This window comes from Ixodes scapularis, unplaced genomic scaffold (genome assembly GCF_016920785.2).
Source record: "Ixodes scapularis isolate PalLabHiFi unplaced genomic scaffold, ASM1692078v2 PGA_scaffold2__306_contigs__length_199485367, whole genome shotgun sequence".
Lineage (NCBI taxonomy): Eukaryota > Metazoa > Arthropoda > Arachnida > Ixodida > Ixodidae > Ixodes > Ixodes scapularis.
In genome coordinates, this window is record NW_024609857.1 from 199085575 (window position 1) to 199109788 (window position 24214).

Here is a 24214-nt window from a genome sequence, read left to right on the forward strand (position 1 = left end):
CGGTACGGCACGGGCCTCTGGAGGAACGTTGCCTTTTTCTTCTGTGAATTGAGATGTTTGCAGCCCGGGGACTGTCGAAAGACAAGAGCTGCTAGGTATCGTATATGCACGGACAAGGCGAGTGGCTTTCCGCGCCGCCGGGATGGCGGCCGCTTCGTGAGACGTACTTACGTCCAGTCCTTGTACTTTCGGACGTCACTCCGATGGAAAAAAATTCGATTACGCCGACCACGACAGGACGATTGCCTCGGGACATGACTGCTGCTCGACTTCTTCATATGAAGCGAATGTAAGCTTAGCATCATACTTCTTCAAGACCCAATCATCCATTCAAGATGAGATTATCTCACCGACTGGCGATGAGCGACGTCGACGACGGTCTCAACCTCGTTTGGACGAAGAACATTCGACGGGGTTAAACCAAGGGCAGCATGGTGGTCTCCAGAGGATTGTTAACGCGATTAAAAGAGACGGACGCCGGATATGAGGTGTTCTTGCCGACAGGCCAAGTGGTCGTCCGGAAGTTTACCGGCATGCAAAAAGTCTATATTTTTATCTGGTGTAGCACACATATCCGTGTTAAAGGGACCATGACATGATTTTCTAACTTCTGCCTTAGAAAAAATCCTCAACTCAAAAGCGAACTGTGAAATCACGCGGTCATGACATGCTAAGGGCACTGGTACGATGACCCCAAGCTTCCGCCGTGATTTTTAAGCACACCAAAAAACTTGGCAGTGGCAAGTGATGATAAATTCCGTCAGGGCACTCATTGGCTGCGAACGCGAATTCAAATATTCGTCGACGAATTGATTGTTGACGAGTGCATACATCCGAGGGACGCAGTTTTCGTGTCCAATGCGTGAGCTGGGGTCGGCTGACGTCCTTTTGGCCTTTGTATGCATTGCAAAGAGGATACTTCAAACCATACACACATGATAATAACATCATAGCACACGGACAAAAACGGGCCCAGCTACAGAAAATAAATATTACACTCTTAAGAAATAGTTATGTTTGTAACTTGCTCATAACAAAGACGAACACACCTCTTAGCATTAAGTTTAATAGTTTGTAATTGCTATATAGCAAGATATTTCACATACGTCATTTGAGCAAACGCCAGCATGTTACTTGAAAAGACAAAAAAAAAAACAAAAAAAAAAACACTGCGATCAGATGCAAGCTATTGCAACGAAAATACGTTATATCAAAATCTTCAGAACTGACGATTCGTAAAATCGTCGATTAGTACAAAAGTTTAAAGATCGCACGCACTTCCTCGCTAAGATTTGTTCTGATTATTCGACGACCCAGTGCTGAAACAACTTCCCCTAGGCCCTACACGCGACGTATACCTTTTGTGTTGATTCTCGAAAATTCAAACTTTCAAAGGAAGCTAGAAAAATACGGAAATGTTATCATAAAAGCTATATCGTAAAAACGTTAATTAGTACAAAGCGTAAAGATCGCAGGAACTTCCTCGCTAGAAGTTTCTGTGATTACGCAGTTACCTGGGGCCGAAACAACTTCTCCAAAGCCCAACATGCGACGCATACGTTTTGCATCGATTCTCAGACACTCCAAGGTTGAAACAAAGCCAATAGTGTTTGATGGATTGAGGTCCCGTACCGTGAGGACAGGGTGTAGCGAGCCAGGATGCGACCGACACGTTTCAGAACACAACAGAGGAATGAATTTAATCAAGCGACAACAAGTAAGTACAGCGAGAGGGGGCGCCACAGGAATGCGGCAGATTATTTACAAAGTCAATAAGTGGCGACCTCTACATCTCCCCCCTTTATGAAAGATGAAAGATGGAGGAAGCCCACTACATAAAACTTCACAAATTTAAACGAGTCGGCCGAACAACACGTCGGCCACTACGAGTTCGCACAACACCGTCGCTGTCGGTTGGGACCGGGACCGGCTCAGTGGCAGGGGGCGGTCCTGTCGGGCTTGCAGGTCGTGATTGTTCAGGAACCAAGACGTGTTGCGCTGATTCGGGCTGATCTTGTGGTTGTGCCTCTCCACCGAAAGGCACAAGATGGCGGCGGTTTCGCTGAAGAACACCACTCCGTTCTGTTTCCACAGTATAACTTCGTGGTCGTTGAGCAGGACTCAACACAGTAGCGCGCACTTGATCAGGTCTCACCCAGACTTGCTCTCCGGTTCGAAGTGACGGCAGGCCCCTGGCCGCGTGACGCCGGTTGTAGTCTGCAGCCTGTTGTTTTTTGTAGACTAAATCACTGCTGGCAACCTTGTCTTTCACTGGCCAGTTTGGACGGAGCTCCTCGTCGCGCTTAGGAACTCGGGTCTTCAGCTGCCTCCCCATCAAAAGCTGGGCTGGGCTGAAACCGTTCACTCCCGGGGTGTCTCGGTAGCTGAGGAGGGCGAGATGGGGGTCATCTGCCTTCCGAAAGAGGTCTTTTACCGTCCGGATCATTCTCTCAGCTTCTCCATTAGACTGGCCGAAGTGAGGGCTGCTGGTCACGTGGTCAAACCCGTAAGATTTAGCGAAAGATGTGAACTCTCTCGAAGAAAATGGTGGACCGTTGTCAGACCTTACGCGCTGAGGAATTCCATGGCGAGCGAAGATGCTCTTGATGACGTCGATGACAACCTGAGCTGTCGTGCTTCTTAGCTTTACAACCTCTGGGAATCGGGAGTAGTAGTCCACCACCAGGATGAAGGTTTGTCCGTTGAGGTGGAATAGGTCCATGCCGAGCATTTCCCACGGACGACCGGGGAGAGGGGCGGAGACCAGCGGCTCCGACAAGTTCACACGAGTGGAGGCGCACTGTTCACAATTGGTAACCATGGAAGTGATCTCCGCAGTTATGCCTGGCCGCCATACCGATTCTCAAGCCCGGGCTTTGCTACGGTTAATAGGTGACCGGCGTTTGACAACTTCCGGTTCCTTAAGAAATTTTGTTTCACTCGTGGCAAGCGACGACAATGAGCTGCAGGCCTGTGCAAGCATAATTATGAAACTTCGAGACTGTAGTTCTCAGAACCATGCTTAGACAGCCTTGCAGATGATCGTAAACGTTTGTCAAAAGCTTAACAAAATTTCCTAAAGAACCGGAAGTTGCCAAACGCCGCTCACCTATTCCCTGATGTCCCTCGTGCAGCAACGTCAGCACATGCAGCCTCAGTGAAGAAGGGATGACTAAGCAGGCACCCTTAAGAAGAACACCGTTGCAAACAGATAGTTCATCCATCACGGCAGCATACTTTCCGAGATGCAGCGGTAACTTTGACTTCGGGTCCTGTCAGCAGGTTTTCAACCTTGTCAAGCTTGGCCGGCACGTTGGGAAAGTCACTCGGTACGGCAGACACTTCCGCTCCAGAGTCCACCTTGAATTCCGCGGTGTAGTTATTCACGGTGACGTCCACGTACCTAGCTTTAGCGGATGTTCCCAGAGCGTGCAGCTGGATATAGCCGAGCTTGCCTTGCTTGACTTTCTTTGCACGGCACACTTCGGCGAAGTGTCCCTTCTTTCTGCAGTAGTTGCAGAGCGAGTCCCGTGCTGGGCAGTCTGAACGCGCGTGAGGCGCGCGACCGCAAAACGAACAAGCCGATGATTCACGGGGATGCCCTGCTCTGGCTTGGGCTCCGCTTGCACGAGCTGCTTTGGCGTCTTGTATGCGAAAATTGCATGCTAAAAGCATTGTCGATCCTCGAACACATGCGGCAATCCGAGCACCGCTACGGCGATATGACTGATGCTGTCGTACAGCTGCTAATATCCAGAGCGATCTTGCGCAGAAAAGGTGTAAATCTCATTCTTTCAGACCTTCATGTTATACCTGCGTTAGAGAGCATGAAGAAGTCCGAAATCGTTGGCAAGCAGCGGCACATTACGACTACCGCGCACCGAACAAACTCGCATCCACCAGCTGTGGGCGCTGCCATCTTACGGGTGACATCACGGCTATTGCGAGGTCACGTGACGAGTAGTCGCTTGGTTGCTATGGACACGGTGCCAGCTCGGCTCGTTGCTATGGCACCGCGTGTGTCCAATCGAGGTGAGAAGCGGCACAGGGAAAAGCGTGGCGCTACAAGCTCACTCTAAAAAAAAGCCCGTGCGTCTACTTTCCCGCACAATTCTCGGAAAGCCAATCGCCGCCACTTACGAAGGCAGCTCAGCGAATGACGATGCCGAAACATATATTCAGACCAAAAAACGCAGTCTGAGTTGTGACATTAAGCAATGCAAGCGTGACGTTTTGCATTGCTTAATGCAAAATGTTCTGTTAAGCTCCAACTTTACAATGCTTTGGTATATTCCCAACTTAATTATTGTCATCTAGTTTGTTGAAATACAACAAAAACAAATATGTATAAACTACATATTTTACAAAAGAAAGCTCTGTGTGCTATTGCCAATGTTTCATACTATGATCATACTGAACACTTGTTTTCATTGTTTAATATAAAACCAATTTCAAATATTTACACGTCCCGACTTCTTGTGGCGTACAAGAAGTCTACGCAGTTTAAAACTAAAGTTTTTGAGGAGTTATGTAACCTAGTCCTTTTCACTTCCTCATATCAACTCCGCCCTAAAGAAAAATAGTTTGTTTCACCATCACATACATTATATTATAACCACACGCTAAATTACCAACTAACTACTTTGTTAAATGAATTATTTTTAAAAGGTGTTGATATTCATGCAATGACGCTGGCAGAGGTACGAGCATTATTTTAGGGTTGTTTTCTTAGGCACAGCTAAGGCACAAGGATCACTGTGCCATTGTATACCACAATGAATGTACTAATTTTTGTTTTTTCTCTTGTTTTTGTTTGATCTATGGTCTGTACATTTAAAATAGTGTTCTCTCTCCCAACGTAGCTATTTTGTTCGTTTTTGAAATTGCTTAGAAATCGCCTGCTGTAATGGGGGCCAGGACCTCCGTCAAGCTGCTGCAACAGCTTTTTGTCTTGGTCCCCGTTTCAGTGATGAAACAAAATAAAGATTTATTATTATTATTATTAATGTCATAACTCAGACTGCGTTTTTTGGTCTAAACATATGTTTCCGCATCGTCATTCGCTGAGCTGCCTCCGTAAGTTGCGGTGATTGGTTCTCCGAGGTGCTGTGCGTGAAAGTAGACGCACATGCGTCTTTTAGAGTGTACGCTGCCATATAAAGTGGCTCTAGTGTACGCGGCCCGCGTGCCGTGACTTTGATTGATAACCTCTGGGAACACTCGGAGCATAGATTGACAGCCTCAGGATATCTGGTGGAAAGACACGCCAGAAGTCTTCCCCGATTTCGACGTGTTATTCGGAACACAAACAGTTCACCACTGGGCCACAAGAAACAAACAACCCTTTGAGCACCAAGGTTAGCAGCGTGGGACGTGGGAGAATGGTAGGGTACCAGTGCCCCACGCAGAAAGATGTGCATGCTTTCTCGTGTACGGAAAAGGCCGCATTAAAAAGAATTGACTTGAAACGAAAGAAACACACAAGAGGACGAAACAGACGACACAGCTTTCGACTTGCAACTACAGATTTACTGGGGCGGCTCGCCGCTCAGAGCTCGACTCGGGGAGGAGATGGGGAAAGCGGGAGGGGGATGAGGGGGGGTGTAAGAGCGGCGAGCCGCCCCAGTAAATCTGTAGTTGCAAGTCGAAATCTGTGTCGTCTGTTTCGTCCTCTTGTGTGTTTCTTTCGCTTTAAGTCAATGTAGATCACCAACACGCTCAAGTCTTTAATTAAAAAGAACCCCGCGCATCCAGTCCGGCAGTGACTGATCAGAGCCTCCCATGGGCACCCTGCAGATATAACTCAGTGCAGAGCCGTTTATACTGAGCGAGTTTGGCTTTCTTAAGGTGTAACCCCACCGTGCATGACGTTTTGATGCTTTTTTGACAGCTTATAACTTCCTTTCTATGTATCTTACAATTATAAAGTAAATGTAAAAAAAAAAGAGCTGTTTTTCAACAATACTTTAATGTCTCGATATTACGGTTATTTTTAGTTAGTTAATTATTCGGCTTTTGACAGACCACAGTCTCTAATATTAAAAAAATATTTCTCGAGTTAAGACGTCCCATAGTCCACGATAGTTTACGTAAGCGTTCGGTTGGATGTAATAAATTAAAAAGTAAGCAGCGAACTGTACAAATAATGTGTATTTTAAAATAAAAAATAAAGTTTGAAATGGTAATATTTTTATGGCGCTATAAAAGCGGAATCACGTCAACTAATTAAATTAACGAGACATTAAATTATGAAGCATCCTTCGATATTACATTTTCCAGAACTTTCATATTGATATATTACACGTTAAGATTGTTATAAGACCTCAAACGCTTCCCATTCAGTTACGGCAAATTGTAGTTTCTTAATATAAAGTACAGATGGCGACACGTGTTCAAGAACAGCTTGATGTACATTTTCCGTCGTGTGCCGCTTAGAACGCCACGTGAAAGACAAAACAAAGCGCCAAATGTCAGGGTACAGTGTTGTCAGGGTGTCAGATGTCAGGGTGCCAGATGCCTGGATGCCCACGGTGAGCAAGCCAGAGATTTCAGAACAACAAGCGCGAGGCTGCGGGTGCACAACAGCTACTTTTGCGCGCGTTCCACTGTGCGTCTGTACACATGCCCGACGCGATCCAAATGAAATGGGCGCCAGAAAATGTATTCTGCCATTTCAGATTCCGCTACGTATGGGAAAACATTTTAATGTTTTTCTTACTTGCAAAAATAATTTTCGCAATGAAAAATATGCTTGTCGGAATTGTTTGACTATATATTTGTTTCAAAACCCACCTCGGTGGCAATTAAGTGGCAATGATATTAAAAGAAAACACAAAACATTAAATCGTCTCAGTGTCTCTGAGCCAACGCGCTGGCCCATTAATCCATATTTGTCGGGTTTAAATATCGGCCGAGGTTCCCGTCATTCGACGGAGGCCAAACTGAGATTTCGGTCACGTCAAATGATCTCCAGCTAGTCAAAATAAACCCGCAATTTTTGTTTTGTTCTTTTGGTGGGGGGGGGGGGGCGTGTTATGGGTTTTTTGTTGGGTTGAATTGTGAAACCGATGCCGGCATCCGGCATCACCGGCTATGCCGGCGATGCCCTCGGCGATGCACCGGGAGCATCGCCGATCCCCCCGGTGCAAGAGCCGCCATGGGAACGACAAATCAATCTCACAGACGATGCACCGCTCCCAAGTCACATGGGCCCCGATCATCCCGAGAGGAGATCCCGTTTCGCGGCAGCGCACGAGAAGCTTGTCAAAAGCAGAGATGGAAAGAAACACGTCTGCATCTACACCGACGCGGCCGCAGAACAGCCGTCACCGGAAGAACCCGGAAGCCCTCTCCGAACGTCAATAATAATAATAATAATAATAATAATCTTTATTTGCTCAGGAGAGCCGCCATCATCAATGGACCTTTTCCACAAGGGCGCCGCCATCTTGAATTGTCGTCACTTCCAGTATGGGCGAAAACATTACTTTGCCGTCGCCACGCCAATAGAACACATTTAGGATATAAGCCTAACCGTCACACATTCTCGTTTTGGCTCCGCTCTATTTTTTTACTGGTTACAGGTTGAAACGTTTTACTATTTTGTCGGCGCCCATACTGGAAGTGACGACAATTCAAGATGGCGGCGCCCCTGTGGAAAAGGTCTATAGCCTGGGTTGACACCACCGCCCTCGAAGTGGATGCGTGCGCGCTGCCCCCGGGCGTGGGCGTGAAGGGGGCCGAACTTGAAGCCATTCTACGAGCAGCGATACACGCAGAGGAACGTCACTCCGTCGGAACAAAGGTGACTGACATCACTACACTGTTAGAAAATTCCATCAATCTACGTGGAAAAATCGAATGCGCTGTTTGCTTTCAAAAACGGGAATTGTACCATATGCATTGAAATGTGCTATTTAGGCAATAAGTATGAGCTTATCCGTATAAATAAAAAAAGCCTTACAAGACTACAGTTTATAGTCGGTTCAACTGGTATAAGCGGATTGAACGCGCCCAAAAATGCCGGATATCCAGCAATTTTAATGAAACTCTATCAGACCGCGGAAGTACAGTGCCCGTGAGCCGTGTTACGCCGAGCGCAGGAAGACATCTCTCACCAGCGCATGCGCAAGCCCCTGCCGGCCGGCGTGGGCCCGTGAGCTGCGGAGTGCTGCTGCCCATTCGGAAGACGAGTTCGACGTCGTTATCGCGTCGTCAGAGGCGTTCAGCGGTGCGTAGACGGCTTTGTTTTCCAAGGTACGTATACGTTAAGTTGTTCCTAACGCAGTGTTATTTTACTATCTCTAAGGGTGTCGTATATTCCAAGTTTGGGATGCCCAGCGTGTAGCGTCTCGTCTTCCCAGCTGCATAAAGCTAGGCCTTTTATAGTTCCTGATTCGGGGCGGCATACTGCCCGACCCTACTTAGTATTGATGGTATGCTGCGCTGCGTAGTTACGCGGAAAAAAACTGGAGAAATGAAGTTAATGCAGAAGGACAGACAAACACATGCATGAATTGGCGCAGACTAACAACTGTTTAATTTCTTTCTCTTCTTTCTCCCCCGACCCGTATTTCCAAAATTGCGGCTAAGAAAACGAATGGTTGATGTCTTGAATTTGTTGGCTTCTAAACTTGATGGTGTTTGCTGTAGGTGCCTCTTTGATATACGAACTGGATGCTGTGTTTTTGTAGCGTTTACCTGGGGCCTGATGTTTGCTCCGACAAGTTGGTATCTTATTGAGTAGATCTATTTCTTCTTGTCGCAAAGCTAGTGATGGCTCACTGACGCATACCCGAGGCCATGTGAAAAGCCTCGCTTTGTTCTGTCCTTTGATCTGGCCAAGATGGAAGTAGTGTCAAGGAGAGCTTTGCAGTTGCATTTTGAACAATGCGCTGCAAGGTTGCCAGGTGCTTGCAGTTGTCCGCATGCATGGTTGTGCTCCCTTAGTCTGTCGTTAAGGCATCTTCCAGTCTGCCCGACGTAGGATCTTCCACACGACAGTGGTATTTTGTATACCACACCTTCGACACATTCAACAAATTTGCTCCTGTGTTTCACTTGACACAGTGCCTTGCTGTTAGTCTCATCCACTTCATTGTTGACCTTCCTGCATAATCCTTTGAGCCTGAAAGGGGCAGATAGTGACACTCTGACTTCGTACCTTGCGGCGATGTTTTTTATCCTGTGTGAAACATTGTGTATATATGGCAGTACCACCATTGGTCTTTTGTCCAAGATATTCTCCTTGGTTTTGCACTTTCCTGTGAGTGTGGAAATACATTTTTCTGCGACAGCTACCAGTATGGGTTCAGGATAATCGCTTGCGTGTAGTCTGCTTGTCTGCCTCTGTAAACTTTCTGAGACTTTGTGGTGACACGATTTTTGAATTGCTCGCCCCATGCATCCTGAGGCAACACTCCTCTTTACTAACTTTGTGTGTCCAGAGTCATATGGCAGAATTCGTTTTTTTCCTCTAGTTTTGTACATCCAGCATGTGTGTCTGTAATCAAAAGTCATGTGGATGTCCAAGAACTGAAGGCTGCTTTTCTCAGGTAACTCAAAAGTAAAATCCAGTCCTCTGTGCGCTTCTCGAAACTTCTCCATGATCTTTGGACATACCTTGTCTGTTAGTTTGTGTATTAGAAAACACACCAAAAACTCGTCTACATATCTAAAGCACTTGCTGACTCCATTTTTCTGGAAAAACCCCTGTAGTTCTCTATTTCCTTTTGTAATGTACAGGTGGTACTGCCATATATACACAATTTTTCACACAGGATAAAAAACATCGCCGCAAGGTACGAAGTCAGAGTGTCACTATCTGCCCCTTTCAGGCTCAAAGGATTATGCAGGAAGGTCAACAATGAAGTGGACGAGACTAACAGCAAGACACTGTGTCAAGTGAAACACAAAAGCAAATTTGTTGAATGTGTCGAAGGTGTGGTATACAAAATACCACTGTCGTGTGGAAGATCCTACGTCGGGCAGACTGGAAGATGCCTTAACGAGAGACTAAGGGAGCACAACCATGCATACGGACAACTGCAAGCACCTGGCAACCTTGCAGCGCATTGTTCAAAATGCAACTGCAAAGCTCTCCTTGACACTACTTCCATCTTGGCCAGATCAAAGGACAGAAGAAAGCGTGAAATAATCGAGGCTTTTCACATGGCCTCGGGTAGACACGGAGCGTGCGTCAGTGAGCCATCACTAGCTTTGCGACAAGAAGAAATAGATCTACTCAATAAGATACCAAAGTTGTCGGAGCAAACATCAGGCCCCAGGTAAACGCTACAAAAAAACACACCATCCAGTTCGTATATCAAAGAGGCAGCTACAGCAAACACCATCAAGTTCAGAAGCCAACAAATTCAAGACATCAACCATTCGTTTTCTTAGCCGCAATTTTGAAAATACGGGTCGGGGGAGAAAAAAAAGGAAGAAATTAAACAGTTGTTAGTCTGTGCCAATTCATGCATGTTTTTGTCTGTCCTTCTGCATTAGCTTCATTTCTCCAGTTTTTTTCCGCATAACTACGCAGCGCAGCATACCATCAATGTCAAACCAACTAGCCCAACTCCAAGCATTCATTATTCCTACTTAGTAGTTGGGCACTAGGAGGGCACAGTTTGCGCAGTACTCCCGCATTATTATGCCAAGCCGCTGTCAACATGCGTGCTTCAGCGCGTCGAATTAAACATCTTTCGCCGCCAAGTTCAACCTCACATGGTTCAAAGTTTAGCGCTTGATCGGGGAGGGGGATGGGGCAATTGGAGGATGAGGGAAGATTGGATTAGAAGGCGTGAACATTGGTCAGTTATGTTTTAAGGAACGAAGTATTTTCATAAGGTCGAAAGCGTAATATATTCTTAATAGAGCGTTTGAGAAACGGAGCTTGTTTTTAACTTTCTTTTTTTAAATGCGTCTGAAAGCATAATGGAGCACTGCGTTCCTCTGCTACTCGACCGTGTGAGCGATCTTGGCAGCTTGCTAAATATGCGGTGAAATAAGGGTGACACCTGCTTGATGCAGAGAAATAGTGCAGGCTTTTGCATCTTAGGAATAATTAAAATAAGTACACCGACTTGACATAACAGAAAAAACAACTTCACTAATGTTCCTAACGATGTTGCCATTGATGTCGCACGCGAGCGTCTACTTGATGATCAAAGCCTAAGAGCACGCACGTCACTTCACGTTGATGATATAATTTTACTTTTGCGTTTTTGCTTAAACCAATGTTTTTTCGCCTTCCGTGGGGAGACGTATCATCAGGTGAACGGGTGTCCGATGGGGAGCCCGGTATCCGTCAGTGTTGCCAATCTCGTTATGGAGCATATTGAGGAGAAAGTGCTGAAAAAAGTTCTGTTCCCGGTCAAAGTTTACCGCCGATATGTGGAAGACACTTTCGTCATTTTAGATAAAAGTCATGCTAATGATTTCCACCGGGAGCTAAACAGTGTTCACCCCGCGATACAGTTTTCTTGCGAGGCAGAACAGCAGGGCAAATTGCCCTTCCTAGATGTATCTGTAATAAGGACAGGCGAGCCGAACCACAGGATTGAAACGGGGGTGTACCGCAAACCATGTGAAACAGATAATTTTTTGGATTTTTTGTCCCATCACCCAGTGCAACACAAGAAATCAGTAGTGCGATCGTTTGTACAGAGATCAAATACCGTGTCATCTAATGAGCTCCATGGCGCAAATGAGATGACTCATTTACAGGGAGCTTTGGTGAAACGTCACTACCCGAGGCGTTTTGTTGACGAGGTCAAAAACAAAATGAAACAAAATGTGGAACCGTGCGAAAGGGAAAGAGATAAGAATGTTGTGTGCATCCCCAATGTCAAAGGAGTCTCCGAACCTCTTAGTCGCGCTTTGAGGCCCCTTGGCATCCGAACTGTTTTCAAGCCATACAGAACTATTGGAAATTCCGTTTCCAAACCAAAGGACCCAACCCCGGCGAACGTCCAAAGAGGCGTTATCTACAAGATCCCCTGCAGTGACTGCAGAGCGTCCTACATTGGTGAAACCGGACGGAGGAGAGATACCAGACTCAAAGAACACAAGCGTGACGTCACGTACGCATCCCACGCGACGCGACTGAAGACTGAACTGGTGGACCATGTGTGGACAATGGGGCATTCTTTCGACTTTCCGGCCGCGACGACCTTGGCGAGAGAGGACAGATGGGGGCCCCGAAAGCTTCCAGAATCGTGGTTTCTTCGCAGGGACACATCCGTGAGCAACAAAAACCGCGGCCCTCTCCCCGAAGCTTACACGGACATTCGTGATAAATAGCGTTGAGTTTAGGTTGAACCCTGCATTTTCTGTGTAACTACTGATGATGCCTCCCGCATGGGAGGCGAAACGTCTAATGAAGTTGTTTTTTCTGTTATGTCAAGTCGGTGTACTTATTTTAATTATGACGTCTCCCGGCTTTTGGAGAATTTTTGCATCTTAGGAATAGTAACGCATTATCGTGCGATATTTTGAGTCGCCCAGTAAACTTATCCGCGCTGAGCCAGTAATCAATCATCGTCGTGGTAATACTCGTGTGCGTGCCGCGGATGCTCCGGGCGTTTTGCGTACTAAATTAATGCCATTTTTTCAGGACTGATATTTCCTAAATAACTTGAGCTTCTGATAAACGAATTTACTTCGAAATTACCCCGGTCGAGTTGAAACCTTTATTGTAATAGGTGGTATTCACTGGACGCCACATCGGAGCTCTCTGAACGCTGCGCATGCTCACAGTGAACTCCCGCTTATGGCCTGAGGACACCCTTTTTATGTAGAGTAATGCTACATGCACGACGTCGTGCAGCTCAACCAGAAGTGGCTGTACGCACGACGCGCGTTGATGTTCTTTGATTGGACGACCCGAATCCTGGCCATAGTGGCAGAGCTTCGCTCTGCCAATAAAATTACAGCAGAGCCCCTCAAACAAATATTTTCGCCCCATCATGACCTAACCAACCTCGCAATTCACGAGCTTGCTCGTGAATATGCGACATACTCGTGAATTGTAATTGGGTTTTAAATGTCAAGTTCACTTTTTTTTCTTTTTTTTTTTGAGGATGGGATTTGACTTGTTTTTATCGCTTATCAAGTTCATTCACCTCAACGGAGTGCGATTTCTCCTTGTGATTTAAAGGAAAATACTGTATATATCACCGGAATAAAGCGATAAAACTCATGGATATATATGTTAACCGGAAGAAACTGAGAATCTTCTCCCCAGATAAAAACTGAAAAGGTGTGCCATGCTTGAAAACAATATAACTCCCGAAGTCCTAGGTATTAATGCTCTCAAACACAGTTAAAATCATAAACGTTCGGTTCAGCGTTCCTTTATGACTAAAAAAATCGACTTTTTTTCAGGCAGAAAGCACCTTCGACTGCCACTGGATGGCACCAGGTGCTTCGAAGGAGTCAGCTTCCTCTCTGCCATGAAGCTGATGTACGCCACATACCTAAAGTACCCTGCTGAGCTGCTAGCAGCGTTGAAGTTCGTTTAGAGGTAACTATAGATGTGCCTTTCAGTTATAAAAATGTGCGCTGTGAATTTCCTTTGGAAAAATGTATCGTATGGACAGTTCTAATTCCTTCAGGTGGTAGAATTGCCTAGTGGATATTGCATTTCATGAAGAAATAAAAAGGCGATTTTTTTGTCTGGGAAGCAGCAATAACTGCTAAATACTTTTTGACAGCATTAATGACATAATACGCCGTTAGCAATAAATTATGTAGCTAATCTGTTATTGTGCCCTTTCCAACATCCTAAGCAGTTTGGCATACTTTTGAATGATGGTGTGCTCTTCAACGTATTTCTGGCAAAGCCAATTTGGCTCAAAATTAGAAATTTCGAAGACTGTAATCGACTTATTTTTCGCAAGAACCTAGTTTTCGCAAATCGCCTACAATCTGAAAAAAAAGGTCCCGCGAACAATTCTGGTAAAATGTAAACACATTGGAAACTATATTGAGATCCCACCGCATCGTGAAAATTAGAACCCGCAAATTATTCCAAAACTTCAACTTTGACCTCAATCGGGAAATATTGAGCCCTCGAAACATATTTCGTTTACATTATATAATATGGTACAAGTCAAAAAAGTTCAAATTCTGTTTTCATTTGGCAATGTGCAATGTTTCCGAAACTTATAGGAACACACCAACTGTTCATTACCTCATAAAAGTGCTAACTTGACGGTGGCCAAACGACAACTATAACATGTTGCTTAATGCAACAATTTTGTGCGCTACGTCGTGGATTGATGTAATCTCCAGAGGTAATACAGTAGCGTGTTCCTTTGGTGAGTACTTTACATATACAGGGCGTTTTTTTCTTTTTATTCTTACAGATTTGTTTAAGGAAAGCCATGAAAGCTACACTTATTCGGTTTCTGCAAGTGAGTTATACGCCAATGTGGACATTATGTGGGTGGCTAATCTTTGCGATTAGTCGGCTAATTAATTAAAATTTGTTAAATAATTTTTTAATTAGTGAAAATAGACATATGGTTCCAATTAGAAACTTGCTGAGCGTTATCGAAAACCACTAAATCAGTCATTTTTTAAAAAACTTTCAGCGCGTGAGGAGCGTAGTAGTGCATTTAAGTTACAACTCGTGGAGCACATACAAAGCTAGCTGTCGCGGTAAGGCGCCTGTGCGATTTTTCTGTCTCTTATTTAGCCCCAGCCTTGTACCTGCTCCACTAGTAGCTTCAGCGCACTGTTGCTCTTTTCACGCGCTCAAAGTCTTTCTAAAATTACTGATTTAGGGGTTTTGGACCACGCTCAGCAAATTTCTAATTGGAACCATATGACTATTTTCAGTAATTAAAAAGTTAATTAACGAATTTTAATTAATTATCCGACTTATCGCGAAGATTAACCACCCCCAAATGCCCCCTGGGCGTATAACTCACTCGCACAAATCGGATAAGTGTAGCTTTCATGGCGATTTTTTTTAAACAAATCTGTAAGAAAAAACAAAACAAAAAAACGCTCGGTGTAGCAGGCGCATAACGATTCCTCAAACGTATTGCAGTATTCCCAAGTAGATATTAAGGGTTTCATTCAGCTTGTTCACACTTTCGCTGAGGCATTGTCAATTACATTAAACAAAGTGTCTAACTTTCGGCAGCAATTCGGAAAGAAATATGTTTTGTAGAGCAGCATACTAGCGTTAGCATTTGTGCTTGTTTGGCACGTTCAACAGCAACCTGGAACATGTTGTACCATGTTTTTGTTGAAACTTCGAACTAAGAAAGGCAAAGGCCTGATGTTAACGTGCTGCTTTCTAGACACCCTTATTCACAATTCGCTTGAAAATATTCGTTGCTCATATTAATTGGATGTGCTGCAGTAACTGCGTGACCTGTTTGGGAGGAGCGTTTCTCTGTAAGTCATATTATTATGTTGCAATATAATGAAAGAATCAGGATGAATCTGGTATTCAGATACATTGTCATATAGAACCAATACTAGAACTTGTGCATCCTACGGAGCATGCAACTTATATTTTAATCCGCCTTAGTATCGATCGGCTTCAAATACATGAGCCCTTGTGCTGCAGGGGCACACGAATATACCTGTGACCGGGCTATGCTGATCAGTTAGAATAAGTAATATGAACCAAAAGACATGAATGTTCAGCATTCTAATAATGGGTGTATCTCAAAACGCCCCATTCGCATTTGAACCTTGCATATTTCGTCCTATTCTCATTTGGTCCTTCTCGTTTGAACCTTCTCATAAGATCCGAACCGTGCTTTTCGCAACTGGACCCATTCTCATTTTGCCCGTTCGCCCTACGACCGAATGGCATTACTTAGGCATGCTTCTAACGTTGTTATGCCTTCGCGGCTTTGTTGATGAGCCTTACCTTGCTTGGGCCCCCAACATACCATTAGGTATATGTTATGTGTAGAGGTGCGCACTGAGAATCGTACAATGACGCGTCCTTCCCTTCCTCTACGCAAACGAAAAAAAAAAAAGCGATGAACATTTATTTTAGAAACTTTGTTTGAACAGAAATAGCATACATATTGCCGCGCCCAGGGCTGAGAAAGCAACGCTCAGTCACGGACCTCCAGAAAGTTCTCGTTTATTCATGTACCGCATGTAACTTCTATCATTTATTCCTGCTTTTGTTTTCTAGAAAGTGCGTGTTCATTCTCGCCCGATCACGCGACGCTCGAGCCGCTTTCGCCGAATCTTCGAGATAGCGACGCACTCTAGATAAGAGGCCGCCCGCGACCTTGTCGAGTCAGTTTCGCCTCAGCGTTCGACCTTGCTGCTTCGCCGCCTTCGACGCCCGCGACGCTCTGTTGTTATTAGAGCGCAGCTCTTAGGGGCCCGTTTCCAGCCTGAGCGGCGTCGCCGTCGGCGTCGGCGTCGGCGTCGGCGTAACCGCGCCCCTCCCTCTCCTCCTCCCCCTCCTCCTCCCCTCCTCCTCCTCTTCCCCTCCTTCTCCTCCTCCCCTCATTTAGTATGGTCCGGGCGGGTCACGTGACCTCGGGGGAAGGGGGTCACATGACCCGTTTCCAGCCTGTGCGGCGTCGGCGTTGGCGTCGGCGTCGCCCCTCCCCCTCCTCCTCCTCCCCGCTCCTCCTCCTCCCCCCTCCTCCCCCGCCCAGGTCACGTGACCCCGGGGGGTGACTCCCCTCCCCCCGCCGAAGTCACGTGACGGCCCGCCCAAGGTCATGTGATCCCGTCCCCTCGAGGTCACGTGACCCCCCGGACCTCTGCCCTCCTCCTCCTCCCCCTCCTCCTCCTCCCCTCATTGTCTGGTTCGGGGGGGTCACGTGACCTCGGGGGGAGGGGGTCACATGACTTCAGCGGCGAGGAGGAAAGCAGTACGAAGGTGGAGGAGGGGGGGAGGAGAGACGAGGAGGCGGAGGCGAGGGGAGGGGAGGAGCTTGAAGGACGAGGAGGTGGTAAAGGAGAGGGAGGGGGAGCAGGAGGGGAGGAGGACTAGCAGGCATGATCACGAGGGAGGAGGAGGAATATACCCTCCACTTCTCCTCCTCAAGAGCTGCGCTCCAATTCGGCGTTACAGGAAGCTGTAAACGGCTTTCACTTTTTGTTCTCAAGTTATGGACCGTTGAAGCGGTCAAGGTGGAAATTGATGTTTTCCCAGCCTATCGGAGGTGCCATATTTCACTCCATTCCTTTTCCCTACTTTTTTTTCTATTTCCTTTTATTTTTGGCACAAGTTCGCCACATTAAACGTCTATTTCTTTCTGTGTATTTATTGTTTCTTTTGGTCACCACCCGTGACATTTTGGTGGAGGTGCGGGGTACCGCATGCCCCTGCCGCGTACCCCTCCGAGGGCCCGCAGTCCAAGTCCGACGCCTAGCCCACGAAGAACCAACGAAAGCACTTCCGAGATCCGGTTCAGTCGTCGCACCCAAGGCCTACACCCGGAATTCGGACCTCTGCCGCCCAAGACTAAGCAGCCAACGAGACCAACGATGGACAGCCAGTCGTCGCAGAACCCGTCCATCGCCAGCGTCGTCGTCCTGCCCGTCGCACCCCGGACTCCGACGCCTTTCCATGGGGAGATCCACGAAGACATCGAAGACTGGCTGCGACACTAGGAACGTGTAGCCCGCCACAACGGATGGACGACTGAGCAGTGCCTCCACAACCTTTACTTCTCGCTTGAAGGCACTGCGAGGCACTGGTTTGAAAACCACGAAGCCTCCTTCCCCACATGGGAGTCCTGCGTCGCCGAACTCAAACGAACATTCATTAACCACCATCGTCGCCAGCGAGCAGAGGACCTGCTTCAAACAAGGGTGCAGGGCCCCAATGAAAGCCTGACCAGCTTTGTAGAGGATGTTCTGCGTCTAAGTGCCCGAGCAGACCCGGTGGCCGCTGAGGAAAAGAAACTTCGAATCCTCATGCGAGGCGTCAAGGCAGAAATTTTTGGAGGCCTGGTTCGCAATCCCCCGACGACCGTCGATGCATTTGTGAGTGAAGCCACGAACATCGAGCGCGCACTGACGGCCCGAGCAAGCCACTACCACCGACTCGCCGGCGCGCCTACTTCTCCAACCGTCGCAGCTACACTTCCGGACCTGAGCACCACCGGTGTCGACAGCCTTCGGGATATCGTCCGGGATATCGTCCGGGATATCGTCCGGGAAGAGCTCCGGAAGATTCTACCTGCTGCAGATCGCCCAGCCTCACTCTCACTCGCCGACGTCGTCCGAGAGGAAGTTCACCGAGCTTTCCATCCCGAGGTTGCCGTCACCGCAGCAGCACAGCAGGAGCCAGCCGTAAGCTACGCCGAAATGCTCCGCCGAGCACCATCAGCACCGCGTCCGTACATGGCGCCTCCCCGACGTGTGCTTCCAGAGCCGCAGCATTCCCGACGCCAGGAAGATCGGGCACACGTTCGTCCAGAACAAGTTGCGCCAAGGAAGACCGACGTGTGGAGGACGGCTGATCGACGCCCGTTGTGCTACCACTGCGGGGAAGCCGACCATATCTACCGACGATGCCCCTACCGCCAGCTCGGCCTACGAGGGTTCGCGCCCAACGACCCTCGACCACGTCTTGGAGAGCGACCTCGGGACATCGAGGACTACCTCCGCCGCTCTTCAACTCCTGAGTCGTCTCCCCGCCGAGTATTCCGTTCGCCATCTCCCCGACGCTCGCCATCGCCCTTCCGCCGGTCTCGCCGAGACAGCCTGTCACCCATTGCGTCCCGTCGGGAAAACTAGGCGCGGCAATGCCGGGAGGTGGTGTTGCCGAAGACGAACGATGCCAAGATCCTCCAAGATCGTCGGAGCTCTCCCACTCTAACGCCGCAACGCCCCGAAACGACGTTTCTGTAACAGTGTCGAATAACCTCAACGTTATCATCGACGGCCACGACGCGACAGCACTCGTCGACACCCGAGCGGATTACTCCGTTTTGAGTGGGAGACTCTCTCGTCGCCTTCGGAAAGTTACGACGTCGTGGGATGGACCACAGATACGAACCGCCGGCGGACACCTCATCACGCCTGTCGGCAGGTGCACTGCTCGCGTTGAGATCCACGGTGAAACCTGCCCTGTCAAGTTCGTCGTTCTGCAAGACTGTTCGAGAGACGTCATTCTCGGAATGGACGTTTTGTGTGAATACGGCGCCATCATCGACCTTGGGGAGAACAAGCTGACGCTTCGGAAACCTGTTCCCTCGGCGGAAGATCCCAAAGCGACGTTAGCTGCAGTGCGAGTCCTTACCAGCCACGTAAACCTGCCGCCGCTGTCCAGTGTCTTTGTCCCCGTCGGGACCGACGAAGCCACCTGCGGGATAGCACTGTTGGAAGGAAGCGTCCAACTTCTCCTTGGACGAGGGATTGGTATTGCAAGAGGCGTAACCGAGCTCCAGGACGGGCGTACCGTAGCCCTTGTCACCAACTTCCGGCAAGAGTCGCAGCACCTTACAAAGGGTACAGCTGTGGGCTACGTCGAGGAAATTCAGGACTCGGCCGCCATCGCCGTGATCTCAGAAGACGCCTCTCCGACGCACCACAAGGGAACCACGCCGTCAAAGCTCGACATCGACCCATCCCTCCCAGGCCCACAACGACGACAGCTGACTGACGTTCTCGCTGAGTTCAGTGAGTGCTTCGCCACATCGTCAAGGCTACGCCAAACAGCGGTTGCGAAGCATCGAATTGTTACTGACGATGACGTGCCCCCTATTCATCAGTCGCCGTACCGAGTTTCGGTGAAGGAGAGGCAAACCATCCAGAAACAAGTTCAAGAAATGCTTGACGACGATATTATTCAGCCTTCAAGCAGTCCGTGGGCCTCTTTAGTCGTGCTGGTGAAGAAGAAAGACGGAACCCTTAGGTTCTGCGTGGACTACAGGCGGCTGAACGCTGTTACAAACAAAGATGTCTATCCGCTTCCCCGCATAGATGACACCCTCGACCGTTTACGCCACACCCGGTACTTTTCGTCGATGGACTTGAAGAGTGGCTACTGGCAGATTGAGGTCGATGAACGGGACCGCGAGAAGACTGCCTTTGTCACGCCCGATGGACTTTACGAGTTCAAGGTGATGCCCTTCGGACTCTGTACGGCGCCGGCGACTTTCCAGCGGGTCATGGATACTGTACTAACGGGACTGAAGTGGCAGAGCTGCCTCGTTTACCTGGATGACGTCGTCGTTTTTTCGCACGACTTCGACGAGCACTTGAAACGGCTTAGGGCCGTGCTCCAAGCCATCAAGACCGCAGGGCTCACACTCAAGCCAACGAAGTGCCGCTTCGCCTACGCCGAACTTAAGTTCCTTGGTCATGTCGTTAGTAGCGAAGGAGTACGCCCTGACCCCGCGAAGACATCCGCCGTAGCCGAATTCCCTCGACCATCGGACAAGAAGGCCATCCGCAGATTCCTGGGGCTCTGCGCGTACTACAGGCGCTTCGTTCAAGATTTCGCAAAAATTTCGGCGCCCCTCACACATCTTACGAAAGACGCCGTGAAGTTTCACTGGGCAGAAGAACAAGAACGGGCGTTCGACGAACTGAAACAAAGACTTCAGACACCTCCGATCCTCGGACATTTCGACCAGCACGCCGAAACCGAAATTCACACGGACGCAAGTAACTCCGGCCTTGGTGCGGTATTGGTACAGCTACAGGAAGGCACGGAGCGAGTTATTGCCTACGCAAGTCGGACACTGTCAAAAGCGGAGAAAAATTACTCCACGACGGAAAAAGAATGTCTCGCGGTTGTATGGGCGATCACAAAGTTTCGTCCGTACATATACGGGAACCCGTTCCGGGTGGTCACAGACCACCACTCGCTCTGTTGGCTTGCAAACCTCAAAGACCCTTCAGGACGCCTGGCTCGATGGAGTCTTCGACTGCAAGAATTTGACATGACCGTAGTCTACAAGTCAGGACGGAAACATAGCGACGCCGACTGCTTGTCCAGAGCCCCCGTCGAAACGCCAGACTGTACCGACGTGGATGATGACGAGTGTTTCCTAGGTGCCGTGGACACCAACGACATGGCAGGACTTCAACGAGACGATCCGGAGCTCCGCGCCCTGATTGAGCATCTAGAAGGACGAGGAAGTACCGTTTCTCGTGTCTTTTCACGAGTCCTGCCGACCTTCGCTATTCGAAGAGGTGTACTTTATAAGAAAAATTTTGGAACCAGTAATTCGTCGTGGCTTCTGGTACACACTAAAAATTTCAACACCCATGTTCGTGTTAAAAGGGTGTTTTTCCGAGCTCACACCCTTCCTACACCGTTTTTACATGATTTTTGAATATTCAAGGGTGTACGGAAAGGCCTACACCCTTCGTACATCCTTTTTACACCCTACGGCTACCGAAATCGTGTTAAGAGGGTGTTGCGGTGGTACACCCATGATTTCCGAATCGTCGAACTCGGAAACCGCCGAATTGCAGACATAAGCGCCGACAGCAGAAGTCAAGAAGCAGCCTGATCAATTTAGAGGATTTCGTGAAGTTCAAGTAAGCACAATGGGCAGCTGACATCCAAGCCAAGCCAACGCTCAAGTTGTTTTCAAGCCAGATGAATGCCGGCGTCGTGTACAAGCTCCTTGGTTGTTTACGTGCAAGCGACCACGAAAGTATCATCGGTTACTCACGCACTTCTGCTCAGAATGGTGAGACCACATCGGTTCTATTATGATACATTCCGTCTCATCCTGAGATGTACTAAAGCGAAGGCTAGACGTGCGAGACGGTTCGGGCTCACAGCTTTACTGTGAGCCTGTACCGTAAAGGTCGGTTCCGACACTTGCGTTTGAGTGTGTTTGTCTGCGTTGCGTTTAGAACCGAAAACGAGTCACCGGCACATCTGTGCTTCGTATGAAGCGTGGATTCCAATTCAAAGAATCATCTTGGCACGCGATATAAGCAGCAGGGATGTCCTGGTTTCTCGCAGCCGCAACGCGGTCAAACGCAACTGTTTGAACCAGGCTTTACGTGGTTGTCCTGGGCTTGTCCCTCGCGCTTTATTCTTTCGATTTTAAGTATTCATTTTCAACTCGCTCGCTTTTACCAGTACTAGTAGATACTCAGGCTGCACGAGGGTTCGTGCAGTGCGACCATCTAGCGATGCTATGAGCTTGTGCTCGAGCCTTGGCTTTAATGCATCTTAGTGGGGAAGGCAATCATCGGGGATATATGACACACGATGATGCCAAGTCTGTTCACGGCGGACTCTCGTGCTGTTCTGATTGGAGGAGAAGGGGCGTGTAAAAAATTGGCAAATGGAACATGGTTAGCGACAGCGCAAATATATGTTGGAAAAAGTTCAGAACGTTAAAGTGCAGCAGCCTGAAACTTTGGAGTTAAGCAATTAGAGAATCACTTGAAGACATCTTTAGAGGTTCAGCCTTCTCTCCCCCCACACCAATATCGAAGGCTGCTAGGATATTGGTTCAGGCTAAGCCCTCTGTCTTTCAGTCAGCGAACTCGAGCCGCCCCACCTGACCTTGTTATTTCATAACAGGTATGTTAGAAAATGGAATGCAGATTTTCTTTACACGGCCAAAACATAAAGTGTTATCAAATAATACCTGCCATATTCATATTCTACATTTACAGACCGGGGCTGCCCCGCCTGTGGAGGGTGAAGATGCGAGCAGCCTCGAAGCCCACCAACAGTGGCTGTGTGCTGAGAGCGAAAGCTGGTGCCTGACGAAGGCCAGATTGATCTTTGAAAGGATGCGACTGCCTGCAAATGGCTACATGTGTTGATATTGATGGGCATATAGACTGCAAAGAATGCTTATCCCTACCTGATGGATGCTAGGAGGGTATGCATTCCATATTTTTTTACTGATCTCTACAACAATTGCTAAATTGCGCTTCCCCGCTCCGTGATTGCGGCTGCCGGACGACCATCTTGGGACACGGAAAATTAACCTTTTGGAGCGTTGCAGAGGCTGGCCGGCAGCGTGCTGCAGACATGTTTTTTGCTCGTTTGTCGTCATTGGGAGCGTTAAAGTGGCCCTGCAATAACTTTCGGACTGGTTTTTAATTTGGACCGAACCTGAGCGCACTGAACGTAGTAATTTAAAGAAACTTTTCTCCAATTTCGCTTTATTTTAAAAGTTATAGGCAAATTAGACTTACAAAAACAAGCAAAAAATAACATCCTTCATGACGTCGTAGGTCCTGGTTTGAGTGGCCGTGAAGTAGTGAGCTCATCGAGCGCTCACGGCTGCCGCACTCAGTGTCGACGGCTCGAGAGGGTGCCACTAAAGCACGTGTTGACTAGGCTGTATGAAGTGGGCGGCCAGGGCAGCTCGCATTGCATTTGCCGCGCGATTAAAGACTAATTCGGCATAACACTTCATTGGCCACAAACGACGGTAGACACGGGGTAAAGATCAGTTCAGAACGAGAGCCACTTCGCGCTGCCATACCGCCAAAGGGTCAAATCGCCAGCCAAGCCCGCGCCGAAAGCCTTGGGAACGCTCGGAACCGGTCGGATCCTCGAGCCAGTATACGACCGCAGCGCCACCGCGTACATCCGGGACCTTTCTAAGCCCATTGTTCGTCGGAGCCTCATCCCACTACGCCTTTCTAGTACAGTAAAACCTCGTTATAACAAAACGGGATATAACAAAGCAATCATAATTCCCCTTGCTTGCTAATAGTGGGAAGAAATGGACATTGGCTATAACAAACTAATGGTTATAACGAAATAATTACGACCGCTCCTTCAACTTTGTTATAACGAGGTTTTACTGTATGCGCCGTTTTTTTCACCGCTTGGTGGCGGGTTTGTCGACGGGTCTTTTCTTGTTTCCGTACTTTATAAACTGCATTTGTTTCTTTTCTGATCTAAAATACTGAACAAAAACTACTTTCATACATAATTGAAACGGTTCGCGACACTTATATTTTGTATCGACTAAAAAAAAAGCTTTTAGCGGCTCTGACCAGTAGTAAGCCCAGGACCAAAGATGTCACATATTCCGCGCTTTCGGCAACGCGGGTCGCCCTCGTAGGTGGAGGAGGTTTCCGCGTCGTCCGGTTAAAATACGACTCACTGATATTTAGTTATTCTCTCCGTGCCCGCTGGCTTACCCGAACCCAAAGAGACGTGGAAACCGCAAAAGAGGTAGACGCTTAAGTATGATTGCAGCTCCCCTTTAAGTCCACACTCCTTTACCCCTACTCTGACGCTCCGAGTTTCATACTCCAG

General features: G+C 48.1%; 1 pseudogene; it reads left to right on the plus strand.

Moving 5' to 3' along the window:
- The first annotated feature begins 7067 nt into the window (after positions 1–7067).
- The window catches only part of LOC115317133, a 35572-nt pseudogene continuing 18425 nt past the window's right edge, over positions 7068–24214 (plus strand).